Here is a 6,792-nt window from a genome sequence, read left to right as displayed (position 1 = left end):
TGTGGAGTTATGCAAGATTTTTTAAATGTTGCACCAGGTACTATATATCTAGTTAGTTCCTTTACGCTTATTTTTTAAGTGGAAGTAGGACACATTATTTCCAGGGTTGTAAATACATTTGGGGCTTGTCTTTGGCTTGGGTTTGGAAGGAGGATATTAAGTATATTCATTCTAATTTTGTTATTTTTCTAATTGCCAGAGATGGTTGCACTGAAATTCAAGAACAGGGAATTGCATACAAAGCCTAAATGTGCATTGGATTTTGAAAATACTAGGTTGGTGCAAAAGTAATTGCAACAACCTAATATGTCTTTAGAGAAGTACTAGCATGTAGAAGAAAACAGGTATTAAATGATTTAAAGGAATGAGAAATAGGAAATTGCTAGAACCTAACTGATGTTGGCTTTAGAGGTAAGATTGTTCAGGTATATTAGTGGACATCTAGTCCAATGCTATAGCAAATTCCAGGGGTCTCAGGTGCATGCAATTCTACTTACTAAAATAAGTAAACACTTAGAAAATAGATTCTAACCCAGACATTTGGATTATATTGAGATAAATATGTAAATAAGTATTTGCAAGTCTTGACTACTGGCAAGCCAGATCATCAGGTTAACTTAAGAAAAGCCCAGAAACTTCATTATTTACTGTACATTGTATGGCATGTTAACAAGGCTGTAAAATGATACATATTTGACTTGGACCATAGTAATTAAGTGATTTATCAATATCATTTGTAAGATAACTGTCAGGTTGAGATTAATAGTAAGTGGTTGCTTCCCAGAAATTGTTTGGTTTAGCTGTGCCCTGGGATTACCTTTTATCCTCAGCATGTTTCTAGGCATGTTTCCTCAATTTAGGAATCTTCCTTGATTTTTAAGTTCAAATTTGGAGGTTATGTGAAGTGATTGAAATAAGTAGGCTGAGGAAGTTGGTAATTTCAAGAATATAGAAAAAGCAAGGTTGTGATCTAAACATGAGAAGCTTAAATTTAGGAAATAATTAGAATATAAAATCTTGTTGAATCCAAGATTTTGGCCACAGGTGGAAATAGGAACATTAAAAATGAGTGTCATTTAAATAAAACACTAAATATATAAGCCAGGGGTCAGCAAAGTAAAGCCTGTGATCTGTTTTTGTACTTCCCTGAGCTAAGAATGGTTTTTATGTTTGTATAGGATTAAAAAACTCCCACAGAAAATGTAGGCAGCCCAGAGTAAGATACTGCTCTACACAGAAATGTTCGCTGACCCCTGATTTAAATTGTCACCCCCAGGTTACAAGAGGTTTTGTTTTTCTTTGTTTTTTTGGAAACAATTCTTGCTCTGTTGCCCAGGCTGGAGTGCAGTGGCATGATCTCAGGTCACTGAAACCTCCGCCTCCCAGATGGTTGGGATTACAAGTTTGCACCACCGTCCCCTGCTAATTTTTTATATTTAGTAGAGATGGCGTTTCACTATGTTGGCAAGGCAGGTCTTGAACCTCTGGGCCTCCCAAAGTGCTGGGATTATAGGTGTGAGCTACCTAGCCCAGCATAAAGTTTCTTTCAAAATAAAAATTAGGGCTGGGCTTGGTGACTTACACTTGTAATCCCAGTGCTTTGGGAGGCCAAGGCAGGGTTTCAAGACCCTGAGGTCAGGAGTTCAAAACCAGCCTGGCCAACATGGTGAAACCCCGTCTCTACTAAGAATACAAAAAAATTAGCCAGGCGTGGTGGCACACACCTGTAGTCCTAGCTACCTGGGAGGCTGAGGAGGAGAACTGCTTGAACCCAGGAGGCAGAGGTTGCAGTGAGCTGAGACGGCACCACTGTACTCCAGCTTGGGTGATAGTGACACTCCGTCTCAGAAAATAAAGTTTTAGTTACAGGTAACAAATTTGAGTGGTTACCTGTAACTAAAATTATTTCTGATTTCACAACTTCCTATCCGATAGGAAGTTGTGAAATCAGAAGTAATTTTAAAGCAAACTTTACACCTCTGTAATCAGAATAAGGGCAAGATATCGTGACTTATTAGTAAAACGTTATTTTTTCAATATGTAGTCTGCAGCTTAAAATATATTCTGAAAGCTGTTGAGTATAAATGTATTACAAAAATACTATGATTATAGTTTAGTATTTTACAGTGACACTTCAGATCACTTTGTATAAGTCCTTTGTGTTGTACAAAGATTTTTTCCATGGGATAGGAATTATGAACATTTTATATAGGTAAGTAAACTCCATAGGTTGAGCTGGGGCAGAAATTTAATGACTCCTGGAGACTGCCTTTTTTTTTTTTTAAAGAGCTTAGAATGCCCATTTGGACAGAATTTAGCTTTTGTGCTATTGATTACTTCTGTACTAAACTGGTAGTCAATTGTTCACTTCTAAATGGAAGGGAAAAAACTCACACAAGTCAGAAAATGATTTTACCAAGTTGTATTTTGAGGTGATGTGTATGTATTTAGTGTTTTAAATCAGTAATGTTTGTTCCTTTTGCTGTCCATTTGGGAGTATGTGGCAATGCCTAGTGCACTTGTGTGACATTACTCCTGAGACTTGTATGTGCAAGAAAGTATATAAAAGATACCTGGTGGTAACTTTATATCTGAGTTCTGATTCATTGTGGACTTTTAGAAATCTATTTAGATAATTGGTTCACAGCAGGTGATCAGTTAACTCTGAACCGACCTTGTGTGGCTTTATTCCTTAAATAGTCATTTTAGGTGTTACTGGGATAGAAGTATGGAAGGTGAAGGGCTAATATTTAAGGATTTTGTTAATGTGTTACTGAGTAGGGAAAATGTGAAGTAGCTTATCCTTGGACAGTTGTATTACTTTGAACTAATCAGTTTATTTGCACTTATAGCTGATTCAGTTCTAGATTTTAGGACCAGAAAGATCCAATTTAAAGAAACAGTTTTTATATACCTAGAATGAAAATTCCGTAAAGTGGTCCTGGTTCTTGACAGTTGCCTAGAATTTTGTTGAATTGGGACTAAAATGTTCTGTTAGCCAATGAGTAACGTCCAAGAACATTTTTGTTTTATTTTGGGAACTTTGCATATTCTTTGTTTTACACTTTGGACATAATAACCCACAAAGAAATGTTGCTTCATATGGCAGCTACACTCTGAGAGTACTAAGATAACATTGTCAGAGTGCTCAGGCTGCTGGGGTTCTTTGGGAAAGAAATGGACCGAAAATGGGTGGGTTTTGTATTTTCCCTATTACATGATTGAACATGTTTAGGCCTTCATGATTGGTAAACTAAACACGTCTTTGTTTAGAGTTAGGCAGTTGGTTTGTGTACTTTCCCTGAAATTTTTGAACTTCGTGTTTTTATTTTGAGATGGAGTCTTCTTTCTCTCACCCAGGCTGGAGTGCAGTGGCATGATTTCAGCTCACTGCCACCTCCGCCTCCTGGGTTCAAGCAATTGTCCTGGCTCAGCCTCGTGAGTAGCTGGAATTACAGGTGCCCGCCACCACACCTGGCTCATTTTTTGTATTTTTAATAGGGACAGGGCTTTCACCGTGTTGGCCAGGCTGGTCTCAAACTCCTGAACCTCAGGTGATCCACCTGCCTCGGCCTCCCAAAGTTCTGGGATTACAGGCATGAGCCACTGTGCCTTCCTGTTTTGTTTTTTGAGACAGGATCTTGCTCTGTCTCTCAGGCTGGAGTGCAGTGGTGTGATCTTGGCTCACTGCAACCTCTGTCTTCTGGGTTCAAGCAATTCTCATCCTTCAGCCTCCCAAGTAGCTGGGATTACAGACATGCACAACCATGCCCCGCTAAGTTGTATTTTTGGTAGAGGGGGTGTTTCGTCTTGTTGGCCAGGCTGGTCTGGAACTCCTGGCTTTAGGTAATTCACCCGTTTCAGCTTCCCAAAGTGCTGGGATTACAGGCATGAGCCACCAAACCCAATCAAAATTCAGAATTTCTAATGAAACTTCCATGATTTTTTTTTTTAAAAGAAAACTTTCATTAACTACAGATAATTTGGTTTTAATTTGATTTTGTGTTTTAAGCTTTGTAGTATATTTCTTGCATATTTTCCAGGCCTTTACTTAGGTACTAAAGCCTAAATTAGGAGGTTCTGAAGAATGTATGGGAAGCCTGGATTGGATGAAGCTTTTCTTAAGGCAGATGTTCACTGGTCAGTAGTCACAAGCAAATCAATACACATGGCAGTTATATTGTGTTTGCCTCAGACCTCTGTATTTTGTTCATAACAGTATACGTTGAAGATAGAGTGGCACTTAGTCACAGTGTATCAACAAAATTTAGTAGATTTTGTTGATATGCAATCCAATATTAACGATTGGACTGACCTCTTGCAACTTTAGTCAAATGCTAGAGCTAGAAGTCTGCTTTGGATGCTGAGTAATTCTAAGTGAAAATACAAACAACATGAGAGGTTTTCTTCAGGAGAAAATGGACAGTTTATTAAGAGAAAACTTCAAATAAACTGTTGATTGAAGAATTTAACCAGCACTTCTCAGTTACAGGAGAGTGTGGATGTTTCCTCTTTTTAAGATTATCAATCTCTTGCTACTTAGGGTTATTAAGCCGTAAAAATAACTGCAGATTTTTAGATGAAAACTTTTGAATTGAAGATTGCAGTGGTAGCTGATGAAATGACTTACTGGCTGATTATCATTGCAAAATATTTTAATCTCACAAGCAGGTTAAAAGTGGGTGTAATTCTTTTTAAACCATCTCTACAGCTACTCTGAAAGCTACTCTGACAGATTAGAGTCGGTCAACTAAAGAGATTCTGAAGTGTTTACAGGAATGCAAAGGAATCTAGTCAATTTAAGTATGAGAGTTGAGGAGCAGGGGAAAAGACTTTGGAAACAAGTGTTGTGAAAAGAAGGGAATGCTCTTTGTTCTTAATTTTCATCCAATTTTGGAAGTGTTTTTACACTTTTTCTAACTAGTGAAAATGCCCTGAGGGTGAGTGGATATTCTGCCTTTCCTTGAAGTGTTTTCTTAGGTCCCGTTACCTGTAGGTGGTAAAACATCTGAAATTGGAAGGTATTTTAAACCTCACCTGCCATAGTCTTGCATAGGTAAGCCAAGGTCTCTTGATGGAAGAATTTCTTAAAGTTGTGGAACTTGAAAAGAGATCTGAATTGACTTAAAGGGACCTTTTGGCAGCATATAATAGGTTTGTATATCTTACTGATGTGATTGAAGTCTCAGAGGAGCCAACTTTAGAATAGTTTTGAGGCTTGAAACATGAAAAGTGACCACTAGCAAAGTATGGAGCTAATTACCACAGCATGAAAGAAGGGCACTTATTTGTGTTTCAACAGCTCATAGTGACAAAAATTGAGTTAAATACAACCCTAATTCCTTTTTGTTTAAGAAATAGTCTTTATTGGTGGGGTGTGGTGTCTCACACCGGTAATCCCAACGCTTTGGGAGGTTGAGGCGGGCAGATCACAAGGTCAAGAGTTTAAGACCAGACTGGCCAACATGGCGAAACCCCATCTCTACTAAAAACACAAAAATTAGCCAGGCCTGGTGGCAGGCACCTGTAATCCCAGCTACTTGGGACACTGAGGCAGGAGAATCTCACTTGAGTCCAGGAGGTGGATGTTGTAGGGAGCGGAGACTGCATCATTGCACTCCAGACTGGGCAACAGACCGAGACTCCAAAACAACAGCAGGAAATAGTCTTTATTTTTAGAAAAAGTCAGGTAAATTGGGTGGAATTCTAGATATTTCAATTAAAGAAGGAAGAGCATATTTTCTGGTTACTTCCTGTTTAAAAGACAATGTTCCTATTAATGGCTTAAGATACTCCATTAATCAGTTTACTTCAAATTGTTCTTTTCGAGGCGTGGTACTTTACTTTTTGTGGCCTATCTGTTCCTTCTTCTATTACAGGATTTAGACTAGCTGGGTAGATAAATTAGCCAATTCAGCAGTGCCAGATTTGTCCCTGTGTTCTTTGATTTTAAATTTATATAGTTTTTAGTTTATTTCTCAAGAACCAAGAATGAACCAGAACTTCGGAAGTATGGAAACACCAGTTTGTGGTTGCCCCATAAAAACTTTCTTTGGTCTGAATTTATTTCAAAGGTTTTTTGGAGACTTCACAGATTTGTACAGAATCACAGTTACAGTTAACTACAGTCAGAATCTCAATGTAAACTCGTACAACATTTGCATAGAATGGAATTAGTATTTAAAAGTTTGAAACTAGACTAGCTGGTATAAGGTATTGTATGAATTCCATTGTTATTTGACCTTTGTATCTGTTTCTTCATCTGTTTGGTGGTAAGAACTGATTTACACTCCTTAAAAACTATGCACAAAGTACTGTTAGTGTTACTGAGTATAATTAACAATTCCTATTAGAATAGGAATTGGCAAAAGTTGGCTTATTATATGTATTGATTTTGAGATGGAGTCTGATTCTGTTGCCCAGGCTGGAGTGCAGTGGCACAATTTAAGCTCACTGCAACTTCTGCCTCCCCAGTTCAAGCGATTCTCCTGCCTCAGCCTCCTGAGTAGCTGGGATTACAGGCGCCTGCTACCACACCCAGCTAATTTTGGTATTTTTGGTAGAGACCGAGTTTCACTGTGTTGTCCAGGCTGGTCTTGTCTCGACCTCAGGTAATCTGCCCACCTTGGCCTCCCAAAGTGCTGGGATTACAAGCATGAGCCACTGAGACCAGCCTTTTTTTTAATTGAGACGGGGTTTTACCATGTTGGCCAGGCTAGTCTCAAACTCCTGACCTCAAGTGATCTGCCCACCTCTGCCTCCCAAAGTGCTGGGATTATAGCATGAGCCACT

This window comes from Callithrix jacchus, chromosome 7 (genome assembly GCF_049354715.1).
Source record: "Callithrix jacchus isolate 240 chromosome 7, calJac240_pri, whole genome shotgun sequence".
NCBI lineage: Eukaryota > Metazoa > Chordata > Mammalia > Primates > Cebidae > Callithrix > Callithrix jacchus.
The sequence above is the reverse complement of the archived record's forward strand: the minus strand, read 5'-3'. Positions refer to the sequence as shown.